The sequence below is a fragment of the Colletes gigas genome, unplaced genomic scaffold, assembly GCF_013123115.1.
Source record: "Colletes gigas isolate AHSC1104 unplaced genomic scaffold, ASM1312311v1 Colletes_gigas_Sc00039, whole genome shotgun sequence".
In the NCBI taxonomy this organism is placed as follows: domain Eukaryota; kingdom Metazoa; phylum Arthropoda; class Insecta; order Hymenoptera; family Colletidae; genus Colletes; species Colletes gigas.
This window is the reverse complement of record NW_025106668.1, coordinates 1,513,359-1,527,265: the sequence shown is the minus strand read 5'-3', so window position 1 is coordinate 1,527,265 and position 13,907 is coordinate 1,513,359. Positions and strand designations below refer to the sequence as shown.

The window sequence follows — 13,907 nt, the reverse complement described above, 5'->3', positions numbered from 1 at the left end:
TTATGACTCAAACGTTAAACTTAATGATCAATGCTTGTTAAGGTCTTCGAGGAAGTCTGTTGTAAGCCCGGGGTTTATGACACATTTAGGACAAATGTCTGTTAATATTTCTACCATAATCGAGCAATGGATCGAAGCGATAACAATCACTTTATTGTCAGGAATTTCTACGTTTCTATCGAACTCGTGCACGTTTATCGGTTGGTGCCTTTTTCCGAATAGCGATTGCCATGTCATAAACCTTTTGACGTATAACGTTGGGGCTCACTACTACCTTTCACCGTGCAAAGTAGCGGGAGAAGTTAAGCTGGTGTTAGTATTGTTACACAGAGATTTACTACCTGTAATGAATGAAATTTAATTTTCCAACGTGGAAAACGGACGAAATATCTGGATCATGATTCGAGAGTTTCCTTTATAGAGATATTCACGTTCAGCACGCTTTCTTACAAAATATCTCAGATTGCGGACTACTTTAATACAAATTTTAAATGTTTATAGAAAATGACTCGTGGAATAAAATATTCTACAGAATATCGTTGTTTAACCTCTACATTCGCCGTTGGAACAGTTGTAAGGTACCCTTGTAAATGTTCTTCATAATACACAACATGTATCGTAACATATGGGACCCACTTCAATGGCGGATTAAGGACACATAAACGATGGAAAAAAGTTCTTATAAATATGTACCCTATTTGACCTTCTTTCCAAGTTATAGCCATCTCTGTACACCGGTAATGTGCAGTTGCATATGTTTATAGAAAGTACTCGAAATGCAAGTCTACGGTGCTCGTATTATAAAATTACTAAATTTTTCAAACATCTCAAACGATTGTCAAATTTTTTGGTAACCTTATTTTTGACATTTGAGAGAACTCCAGTTCGTAAATATCAATTTTAAGATTACAATACTTCTTTCTCTTTTTTTTTTTTTTTTTTTTAGCAATCTTACCTTGCGTGCCACGTTTTGTGACACGACGAAGATATTCATTCCCACAGCATTTTGCCATAATTTGTCCAATTTTAATGCTCGATGCTCGCGTAATGAGCTCTAGAGACCTAGAGCTACGCCATTAAATATGTAAGTAGCAAGGTAAGTTACGATTTCTACGTCGAGAGCGCTTGCCTTACGTCGTTTTTTTATAACAAGTTTCTCTCGGTATTTTGTGTGAAATCATGTAAACAACGTCCCGATAACTCTTTTATTTTCAAATTGTCGTGAATCGAATATAGTATACCAATAGCAAACAATATGGTAACGATTCTATGTTACTCGAATTTTTCGATCAATTTAAACTCGCTCGAACTTCGTTGGTTATTCGAATCGCGCGCTATGCAGATCAAAAACACATCATACGTTGCGCGGAATAGTAATTAGAGAACTCCGTCGCCGCAATGACATTTGAACATTTCCATTTTATGGGACGCGTAGAATCGAAGGACAAGATAAATGAACGATTTACGATTCAGTTTTACAACTGCATCGTACTATCTGTTCCAATGATGTCAACTTCATCAGTGGCCAAGCACTTTGGTTGATTTCACACGTGGAAGCGTCCATTCGAAGGAGTTTCAATTTTTTAAAATATTTAAAATAGGAGTCGAAATTCGAATTAAAAAGAAAACATTAATTATTGTTTAAATCGCAATAATGATCCTTCGTTTTTAGAAAGGTCTAAGAACACCTATGGCGAATGAACAATAAGAAAAAAAATTGTTTTTAATTTCACGTTGATTCGTACATCGAAGCACGCAAGAATTTAATCCCAAAATACATTTAATGTATAAAACAGAAAAAGATCGAAACACGTACTTTTTACTGTTCCCGGCTGACACTTCTCCTTATCTGCATGATTTATCGACGAGTGTAATTTTCTAGCAGCACGTGGTCACCATTCGCCACACAAGCAGTCACGTAACGAAACGGTACTCCAGAATGTACGTGCAATACTAGCGTGGTTGTGTTACGAAGAAGACAACGGAAGCCGTACGGTCAGGAAGGAAGGACGAGACGAGTCCTCGCGAAGAAATTTTGACCACGCATCGTACGCTTTCGCTAGAATTTTTCTTACCAACGGGGTGTCCATAGTTCTCCTGTTATGGATCAGGTGTTCAGCGAGTGCACCTGCTTATCGTATATCAAAGGAACCCTACGCGATGGTGCAAAACGTCCGTTATTTTTCTGTACACCCGAAAGAATAGTTTTAATCAGATATTGCACGTTCGTAACCTTAGGTGAAACGATACTCGAATTTTCGAATCGGTGATTGTTGGTGGAAAATAAGAAATATCTCTTAAATATGGCACATATTGAAATGCACATACAGTGAAAACTCGATAAATGTCCTTAAGAGCTGTTCCATAAATGATACATTTTTATCCCCACCACTAGGGGGATCCCCCTTGAACCAGTGAGGCGAAGTGTAACCGGAGACGTAGCGGCTTTCTTTAAAAATCTTTATTGCCTTCGTCACCTTAGTTTAAATGTCCCTGTCAGTGTGACCACACTACTGTACAAGAAGAAAGTTTTTTATTTTTTACTTTTTTTTAATAAAAATTTTACTATCATGTGGGGAAGATTTTTCTAATTAAAATGAGACTAAACACGATATAAATTGGCCAATATTTGTTACCATAATATTGAATTAAATATTGTGTACTGTGCTCCGCTCACTTGAAGTCCCGCGGAAAGAATGCGGGAGAAGTAGAAGGGACACACGTATTCCCACGCACACATTGGTCTCTAGCTCGCTATTCGTCGCGGCAGTTACACACACATGTGGACTGCCTGAGAGCAAGGGAGCGAGACAGATAAATGGGCGGTCCGACTCCCCTTGCCCCTGTGCCGTCTCGCGGGACTTCAAGTCAGCGGACCACAGTACTCGTATCTTCGCAAGGTCAGTGGATTGGTACATTTATCGAACAGTGGTAGCTAACGAAACCCCCTATTTCATAAGTGTTGCAGTTTTTGATCACTTACGAAACGGTGGAACCGTTCCGTTTGAAAATAGCTACCTCCCGTTCGATAAATGTAGCCAGCACCTCGATGCGTCGTTCTTTGATATTTCCGAGCATAGAAAAGGACAGCACAAGAAGGATAAATAAAGAGAGAAAGACTCGCAAGTACAATATTTAATTCAATATTATGCTACCAAATATTGACCGATTTATATCGTGTTTAGCCTCATTTTAATCAGAGAAATCTACCCAACATGATAGTGAAATTTTTATTAACAAAAAGTAAAAAATAAAAAACTTTCTTCTGTGCAGTAGTGTGGTCACACTGACGCGGATATTTAAACTGGGGCGATAAATCCGAGTTTCAGTCCCTCTTTCTTCTTTAGCTACTGACTCTTTCTACGTTCGAAGCGTCGGCAAACTACAATCAAATTCGAAAGACGATTCTCCTATTCCGTAAGTGTTGCTGACCGGACCCGGAGTAGCGACATTTATCGAGTTTTCACTGTAGTGAGTTTTCAGAACGCTGAGTTTGCAGGAAGTTGGCAGTTTACTGTGTCTGTGTTTGTAAATTGAAACTTGCAGACCATATAATCTTGTTATAATATACAAACTTGAGTATGAGCATTGCTTATCAAATTCTATTTTTAGACATCCAAGAAACTTCGTTTATATTGTATTAAATATTAAACACACAAAATCTTCCAGGAATGAATCTTATGTATGTTCGAATTACATATAAGGCATTGTAAAGCATAAATATAATATCTCGTAAAATATTTGTACTGCAGACTGCTGGTCTTGTCTTAAAAGAATTTCCGATTCTACGATTTCACTTGCAAAGATTATCGTCAACTTTAATTATACCGAAGGACAGTGACATCCGTAAAAAGTTATCCTTGTACACGTTGCAACTCGTTGATCGGCTCAATTTTCACGACAAACGAAACACTTAAAATGCTGAATTTACATTCAATTTCTACCGACATCATTCCAGTATCGTTAGCAATATGTTTCCAAATATTAAATTAAATAAAATTGAACGAATCACGCAACCTTTTAAAAATCAACGAATAGACTCTCGAAGGCCCGTTCTACGTGGGAACCGGAAGTTGATTAGTCTCGCGGTGGATTCGCGCCTGGTTACACGCGTTTAAAAAATTTCCCAACGACCGTTTACTAATTACGAGCACCGAAAAGCGTTCGAAGCCAACGAGAAACGTCGATTTGTCTTCGAAGTCGCGTAATCCAGCGATTGGTCACGCGACTCGCCACAATGTGGATTTGCGCAACCGTGGCGGATGCTGTCTTCGAACGAATGTTGCAACGTATTTCGTTGCTACTAAAAAGGGAAAGGGAAGATCGAGAGCCTTGTCAACAGGTACGATCGGTCGCGTTTATCTACGTCGTATTATCTCCGGAGTTAAGCCGAGATTACGTCTCGGCAATTTACCTCGTCGCTCGCGCCATAAATTCCGCGGGAATCATCGAAACGGCGGCTGCGGGACGGTAATTCATCGCGGTTGCCATTTAGTGAAAGCATCGGGTATAACGTTTCTTCCCGCGATACGCGATCCATCGATGGAAATGGAAAAGAAGCGTAACATTGTCGAGGGCAACCAAGTGACGCGTTCAGATACGATCGCGAACGGAGGAAGTGGCGATTAAACGAAGAGCATAGGTGCCACGAGCGCGAAACAAACGATACATGTAGCTGTCCCGATGCACGCTAACCGGACACGGAGGCTCGTTTCAGAAGGATTTGCATGGCCGTAAGCGATCCACGTGACTGTCACGAGAGGAAACGAAATATCGAACTCGCGAACTCGCACGGGTATTCGAAACATCTGGCTCTCGTGCAAAGATTCTCGAAGAATTCTAAAAACGCTTTGTTTCTCGCGCGAACTGTTTCGTTCCAAACGTATTAATATCCTGTAAACCGTACAATGTAAATTGAACTGTGGTGTCGCGTTTATCGACCAGAATTCTACCGCGATAGTTGACGAGTCTAAAATAAATTATTGTTTTTGTTGTCTCTTTTTTGACATTTCAACATTGGTTTTCTACTAATTTCTTCGCAACTGTTTTCTATATTTTCTTTTCCCAGAGTAAAATCAACAACGTGGATGATTCTAGAATGGAGTCGAAATGTATGGAACAGATAAATCCGTTTTATGTTGTTATACAGAGTGTTTCTTCAGAATTTACATTTTTCTCCGTGCATGTTACACTGCTAAAAAATACTTTTAAGAATCGTCGTGCACGTGGTCGCGATTAAACGTGTCTTGGAAACAGCTGAGGGTTGATAAAGCAAACATTGCATAATTCTCCTCGGGAGAACGCGACACGGAATATCGTCGGTAGTTCAAGGCCGAGTAAGGTTGCTATACAGAGAACTGCAATCTGCATTATAATGTCGTTCATTGTCAGTTCGAGCACGAACGAAAACGTACGATAGCCGCTCGTTGTTGTTACTAAGTAGTACAGACCTCTTTTTCTCTGCATAAGGATTGAAACAGAGTCTGTTTTGTCAGACCTGTTGTTTACATTCGCTTCATCCCTCCAGATTTTCAGGATTTTACTATTATTTATTGCGACATATTGCATATTACCTTCTCTAGGATATTGTAAAAATTGTTTGAACGAAAAAACCATGGATCAGGTCATAACAATAGAAAGCAGAGCAGAAACCTTAAACCTATTTACCGAGACGAATACACAAAAACATAACAAATGCTATGTTCGGAGCAACTCGGCTGGGAAATTATGTTCTCTCTTGTTTGGCGCGCGGAAAGTTAAATATTAGGTTTCTAAATAGAAATTCGTTGATTATAATGAATTATCGCTTGCATTTTTTTAACAGCTCCAGTTTTAAACGACCACTCTCGTTTCTTTTCGGTTTTGCCAACGCGTGCAATTAACTTCAAATTGCAGAAAGTCTCATCGAATTACTAATTTCATTTCACCTCTCGATCCTTCGTAAGCATAAGTCGATCGAAAGAAAAGAAATTCGTGTCGTCGCTGAAACGAAACTATGCCAGGCTCGACTGTGCCTCGTTATTCGTTGCAACTCGTCAGGATCGCAACAGATACGCGAGAACGTGCACGTAGATCGCACGCGTAGCTCTCGAGGATGGCGCTATCAAGATCACCGGCTCGACTTCCGGCGTCCGGATCATTACAAACATACAGCAATTCGATCCTCGAGGCCGTTGCAATGGCAAACGGTGGGGTATTATTGACGAAGGAAAAATAAAATAGGAGATCGACGAGACATCACAGACACAGACGTTACGCAATCCTCGATATGTCACGTTCACGCGACTTTGTACCGTATCGAAGCCGGATAACTAGCAAAGAAAAATCGATTTATAGTTCAAGTTGTAAAAGAAATGTTATTTAAATTGATCAATACTTGAATCAAATAAGTAGCTGAACGCATCGATAGAAAGGAAGATGCATTAATTCCATAAAATGCATCTTGCAATGATCAATTTCATTGGGTTCTCGATCGAGTGCATTTATGCAATACCGGGATAACGAGATATTAATAAACCGTGATAGTGGGATATAAATTATGACTAACAAGTGTTATAAATAGAATACTTGCTAGCAATACTATTGTTTCGAAGCCACAATGGTGAACAATAAAGGTATATGGGTATGTTATTTCAAAGTCACGCGGCATCACAGGGGGGTGAAAGTATTTTTAGAACATCGCCGTGCTAAAGACTGCATTACCAGATATTGTTATAGGAGCAACGATAGAAGGCTGTTAGCGTTGCGGATACGAGGCGAAGAATTCAATAATTCTTGTACGAACGGATAATTTATTACACGCGAGAAGACCCGCCGCGCGTCAATGCCTCCGAGCGATCGATTCAGCGGGAATTTCCTTCCTAATTACACGTCCGCCGAAGTGATTAATTAGCAACGATCCTACGCGTTGATTATAGGCATCGGTATTCAAATTATGGTGTCAAGAGTACTCGACTTAGAACGAAACTGTCGCACACAGTTTCGGAGGGTTATTAAATTTTTAACATCAGCGACTTAAAACACCGCCATCGATCTGATAACGTTTAAAACAAAAGTTCTCAGGAATTTCTTATCTCGACGATAAATTATAACAACACGTATCGAACACTATCAGCTTTCCACCGACAAAACCGTTTTCATTCGTTTAAAATTCTTTCCAAACAGTTTCATCGCAACAATGCGAATAAAAGTGTACTTCGGTGGTTGGATACCACACATCCGTCGTCGAAAATTTCCATTATAATCATGGATGCAAATAGAGAAATTAAAGCAGAAGACGGTTCGATACAAAGTTCGTAGAGGTATCCAGAACCGACCAGAAGATACACAATCCGTATACATAATTTCACAGAATTACGGTTGGCCTTTGCACTCGCCGCGCATTAGTTGCATAATGTCCGTTAATGACGTTTGTATCTTCGAGCGAGTCTCGTATTCGGTAGACAACGCGCGAAACAAATTTGCAATATCGCAAAGAACCGCGTTCCCGGTATTATTTATTTTCACGCCTTCGTCGACGTTTGCATAATTCGTTTTCTGGGGGGACCACCGGATCGTCCCGTAAATTGCTATTCCACCGTCCCGACCTCGAACCCCGTCTTTCCTCGTTCCTTCATTGAAATTTCTCTTTTATTTGACTCTGGCAGCCGCCGTGCAAATGGGCTACTGACGCAACCAGGAACGCGCCACCGGTACCGCGTAATGACCGATAATTAGTCAGCCGATTGCGTAACTCGCCATTGTCGGATAATATGTTCGGACAATTCGTCGGTCGAAGATACGTTCCGCGAACTAACGACGAAGAAGACGATGCAACTTTTCGAACAGCGAATATCCGTCAAAACGCGGGAAACATTTAATAATTATTTAACAGTATTTTCAATCGTTCTGTTACCGAGCGTTTCGACCGATTTATTTTGGTCCACTTTTGATTTCTTTATACTTACACTTTTAGATTTTACAACAGGCAAAGTTTGAAGTGACCATAAATCACGTAAAGATTTACCCGCAGGAGATGAAATCTGAACAGTGTCTGACAATAAATGCCTGCCAATTTAGATATTCTGGTTACGAGACTGTATTCCAGCTTTGTTTCGAGCAGAACAAAGTTACTGATTGTTCCCCGGAGGTGCATTTATCACGATTTTCTCAAGGATAAGAATGCAGCAGGTAGTCTCGTTTCGTTCTTCGTGTAGGCTGTACTGGTAACCGCGATATAACAAAAGAGAGATCAATTGTACGAAAAAGCTGCGTGGAAAAATAAATCGAAACTATAAAATGAAGTTTCATTCATCCGTTACAGACGATATGACGCCATTACCAAGCGTGGCACGCGTCTGCAAAGAATTCTATGACTTCATGCTCGTGCTAAATTTTCTCGATTTTATACGAATAAGCATTGCACGTACAATCGTTTGTTGTCACGGTAGTTTCGTATAATAATATCGAATGTATCGAACTGTTATTCGGTGTCAAGGTAGTTAACATTCACCAAATCGATTCGTACGGGATTTACCCGGGAACACTTTTCTACACGACGAGATATACGAGCCTCTTATTCGCGTGTAAATCACTCGTGCAAACCATAAACTATGCACACGCGAACTATGCAAACTTCAAGGAAGGTGGATAACGTTGAATTACTCACGATTAAGTGTCGAATTTTGTATTCGTATTTCCTACGCGACGCCTTCTTTCGCTCGAAACGCACTTCGACCACATGATCGCGGATAAATTTTAATCCTGGAACTCGAAAAACAAAATATTGGCAAACACTGCGACGCTCGAACGACGACTACTTTCGGGATCAGAGCTTGCAGACCTGCGCGTCGTCGATGATAAGATTAGATGAGAAACACAGTGTGGCACAATTTTTTCGGATAATAGATAACCGATAAGACCAATTCGTAAAATTCATATCGTATAAATTTTATTTTATTCGTGAAGTTATTCTACCCCACAATTTTATTTCTAATTAACAGGATTTGACTAGAAACATTAATTCTCGAGTTAAGATCAAGATGTTGAAATTTGTAAATTTTTCACAAGGCCACGAAAATAAGTACTGAAACAAATTTTAAGTTATCTAGCTTACAATGGTCTGAAATCAAAATTTTACTTTTGTAGAATATTGTATGGTTTTGACCTGGGCAGTGAACGTGTTACCCCAGTCGCGTATATTTTATTTTTCGAATTTCGCATCATTTGTCGTGCGTTTTCCGGTGTGCTGTGAATTTTTTTTGTTGTTTTTCTCACAGGTTGAGCGGCAAGTTCAGGTGCAATCGATCCGCCGCGACTTTCCACGGCGCGTTGCGTGCAAGCGTCATAAATGTTTCGCGGCCTTGCGCTCGCGCGCGTAATAACCGGTGCGAAAACAACCGTGGAAAATGGATACGCGATCCATCGGATCGATTGCGTGGAATTTCGCGTACCTGGTATTATCAACCGTGCAATGTTTGCGGAAGATAAAGCGTCGAGCGCGTAGCACGCGCGTATATTTCGACTTCTCATTGCCTCCGAAGACGAACGTTGCGAGCGAACGAACCGCGGAACTCGATTGAAATATTAACTCCGGCGCACTGTAATTATTCCCCCCCGTCTACGATTTAATATGTTCCTGTTTCAGGCGGATCTACGAGCCTGTGAGACTCGTAAAATATTGCATTTTCCCAAGGCTTGCGCAACTTGTGGATCGTAACATGATATATTCGACGTTAAAAAAATATTAAAAATTGTCGCTGTTATCCGTCCTTCTTGCAACTCCGAGTAAATAAAACTAAGACAAGTCTATGTTCAAATAAGATAATTTAGTACTTCGAACTGATACAAATTGTTAACATTAACTCATATTTTTAAATACCAACCAAAATGTAGACCCCCTAGAAATGGAGTAATTGGTAAGTAGATGTTGACACGTTAAGAATAGATTATTCTTTATGGTAAATAATGATCTGTGAAAGTACTGTTTTGGAAAGCAAAATGGCAAAAGAACGTCGAAGATTCGTGTACAAACTAGGAGCCACGCGCGAAGACAGCCCCGACGAGTAATTGTTTGCATATGCTCATATTGAAGCATGACGCGGTTTCGAGCAAAGAGTATAATACCGCTCGCGATAATAATCGCGTGTATGTACAATACGATTCACACGATAAAGAAGAAACGCGTGACGAAACCGTCGCACTTTACGCTCCGAGACGGTGTTTTTGGGTCAAGTGAAACAGTTAAACGGTCGGATGCCATGTTTTTGACCCGACGAACGCTGGAATCTCGGGTTCCCTCGTTGAAAAAAAAAACCAGGTTGACGAAAGAGGGTCTCTAAAGTCTCTAACGTTGCTCCGTAGACGAATCATTTCGAACGAGACAAACTCGAGACAAAGATCGAAGCTGTTCGACGTTTCAGCAGGTTCGTTCGTCGATTCCGAGGCACATTAGAAACGGGGCGATAATGGAGGATCATTCCGACGATAATTAACCTTGTCACCGTTCAAGAATGATTATTCTTACGCCACCTGGATCGTACGCGAAACCGGTTCTCCGATAATTACGGTTCATTTACAATTCGATCGATGATTTATCCACCCGTGTTATCTAAAACACGCGATTAATTATTGCCAGCTAACAATCACGTTAATACCATTTTTTTTTTTTAAAAGATCGATACCGATTCGCCGCTGCTATCGTCGATGACAACGAGAATCGTGTTTATGGCTGTATTAAGCGTTTGAGCGGTTCATAGTTATTCATTGTAAAATGTTTCGTGAAACTGAATCGCGTAATAAGATCGCGAGATAACCGACGGTGTAATGGTACCGTAATATCTATAGTTCGGTTAAATGAAGAATTTATTATCTGCTTGTTTGCGCAATATTCCCGAAGCGATTAGTCCCATTCAACTGATGCAATAGACCTTCCATTCACGTGCAATGATTTTCAGTTAGTGATTACGTTGATTCACTAATGGACGATTAGACTTCGAATTTTCCATTAATAATTTTCCTGGTTGTAAATACATCAGCAAGAGTATACAGAATGTTATAACTCGTGAAACGTTTATGTTTTCCTGCTGGTATGTAGAAAACCCGACCACCGTGTTTTGGTTAAAAATTAAATACGTAACAGTACCATCATGTTGCAATTAAATATTTGAATTCACGTAAAAAGCAAAGGTACACGAGTTTATTTTAATCATCCAAATGTTTTGTCGTGTTTCATTCTTAAAGAAAGACGTACACGCAAATATGTACACGAAAAACATACGTAGAATGCAAGCGACAAAGCTTGGATTTCTAAAAGCCTTTTGTGCGATACGTTTGCGATGTTCTTTGAAGTTGTGAACGCCGAGTCGAAAATAACTCTCAGATCTCGCTTCCTACACACCGTGGGACAATACCTTGCCACAAATTCTATGGACAACAGTACACGATGAATTCTTCTTCGCGCGCCTCGATACATCGCATTTATCTATATTGAATGGGACGCTTGTTTTCCCGCCACCAACAGCTCCGAGTGTCAAGGCCTAATTGCAACAGTGTTGCTCCTCCATCAGAAGCTCGTTGTGTCGAATACGAAGTGAAAGTCATTTAACTTTGCCTCCTAAATTCACTTGTAAACTATCTGTACGACAAAACTTAATTATTACACTCTTCGTAACAAATGATTCAGGTATTTTCAAATTACTGAATAATAGAACACGGATAAAAATGAGAGGTACAGTTAAGACGCTGTTATTAAACTTAACCTTTACCGTGAAAATTGCACGTTACACCTTCAAATTGCTTTTTTAATGAAATCGCCTCGACAAAATTGAAAGTCGGGATCGTCGCTTTCCTTTTCGTACGCGTTCGTTATATTTGCGATTAAAATGTTAAAACGTTCACGTAGTATTTTCTCTCGTTAAACATTATTCGTACGGACTCTCGTCTTCGTTGGCGCGTGCACTTTGTAATCAATGAATCGCCGATCGTCGTAAGATTACCGGGGAGTCATCGACGTGTTGTTGACCCGGATATCCCCCTTTTCCATCGAAGCGGGGCTGCACCCTTCCACGAAAATAGGTCCGATCGATGAAACGATCGACCGCTACGATACTTCTATATATAGACTTTCTTCCGTGGTAACGGAAAAGATATCGATATCTGCTCCTGTCCATATCGCTGCAACCGATAGAACTTATCGAAGGTTTCCTTCGAAGATCGCCTCTCTGTTTCGTCATACGTTTCGACCCCGTTGCGATAACAGTTAACTATAAAGGGTGTGGCCTGGCACTTGAATGTAACCATTTGATAAACGGTATTACCAGCGTTTATCGCCGGTATCTCGGGATGCCATAAACGATTATAGGGAAATAATCGGGGCCGGTAAAGGAAGCTGATACGACCGACGAAACTTTTCGAGTACGAGTACATTTGCGGGTCCTTTTTTAAAACTGATAAACGCGTATAATTGGGATTAAGGACCATCCGTTACGGAGAAAACGAGTCCATTTAAATGTCTATGAAAACGTACTCGTGAATTTTAAGTGGGATCGTTCGCGTATTAACCTGGAGCATATATTTTGCATATTAAGAACTCGTTCCCAAATGCCTCGCTTTTAATTAATTCTCGGCACGGTTAATCTATCGGTGAAATGAATTTTATCAATCGGCACAACGATGCATATAAAGGCGTTTTAAATCGTAAATACCTTTTGTCTCGAGGAACTCTGTTTAATTAGGATGAATGGTTCGAGGAGATCGATACCGCCGGGGCTGCCAGCAATGAATAAATAATAGAAAGGGAATCGTGAGTGCATGATATGCGAGTTACCATTCCCATGCCGCACCTTTCTCTTCCAGGAGATTGCCTTTGAATATGGGACGTAGTTATGGCAATATAAGTAAGAGCGTCTATCAATAAGCTCATTGTTAGCTCGTCATGCCGGCCAGAAACGTTTTGAAAATCTTATTTCCACCAGCCTTTGAAATACCTTGACCCGTGAGAAACCGGCAACTCTTGCGTATAGAAATTGTTTACCGACACGAGCAATAAAACAGATGGATAAATAAAATTTGTAGGCTTAAAATAATTCATACCAGCATACATACAAAATTTTATATTTATTATTTCGAAAGGGGAACGCGTAGAAAACATTGCGTTCGGTCTCGTATCATCTTGTGCAACCGCCTCATTTTTATCCCGAATTAGGTATTACATTTCTGGCAGGTCGCCTCGCGTGTTTGTTCCTCCTCAAATATGTAATTTACTGCACGTCTGCGGAGCTGCCAAATATGTCAAGCTTACAACCCGTCGTTACTCTACATATTTGAACCGATTTCCATAGTTCGAATATCTCAGATATTTGGTGCATCATATAATTTACCGTAAATGTTAAAATCGTACCAAAATAGGTTCACGAAGCTCTTAAATCGCTTGAAGGATAGGTCACGATACGCGAAAACGTTCGCGAACTTGTCCCGTGCCGTGAAATCGAATCGTGGTCTCGCGTAAAAGGGGTAAAACAGGGGACGGAAAGAAGTTGTTTACGGTCACAATGTAATCGACGTAAGCCTGGCAGCGAAGGTCTCGGAAAGTAGGTGATACCACGTAAGAATTCACGCTCGATAGAAAGACACGAATACGCGACCGGCGTGCTAAGAAGACAAGCGAATTCTAACGAAGCTTCTTGCGGAGCGACGAGCTCCGGCACGATTGTCGTAAACCTTTCGATTTGGTCTCGTAACGCTCTAGTAACAAGAAACAATGTTTTTTTTTCCCCCCCCCCGGTTTTGCCCCAATGCCGCGTCGCGCCGAGTCACTGGGAACATCTAGAACCGGAAACACTCCGAGAAATTAAGTGGGAATCCGAAAAAGAGAGAAAAGACACCCAACCTCTGCCGACTATCCGTAACGATTCTTCAAAACGAAGCCT

General features: G+C 40.6%; 1 protein-coding gene across 7 annotated transcripts in view; it reads right to left on the bottom strand.

Annotated features, from left to right (window-relative positions):
- The window catches only part of LOC122402746 (repressed by EFG1 protein 1-like), an 87,806-nt gene that overhangs the window by 29,267 nt on the left and 44,632 nt on the right, over positions 1-13,907 (bottom strand). Inside the window, exon 1 of one of the 7 annotated variants that reach the window (XM_043405787.1) lies at positions 8,648-8,819. The exons of 4 other annotated variants lie outside the window; for them this stretch is intronic. The gene's annotated coding sequence lies outside the window, so the exon portion shown is untranslated. Of the gene's footprint in view, positions 1-1,816; positions 1,915-8,005; positions 8,548-8,647; positions 8,820-13,907 lie in introns of those variants that run through there. 2 more of the 7 variants (XM_043405789.1, XM_043405788.1) reach the window with 2 other exon arrangements.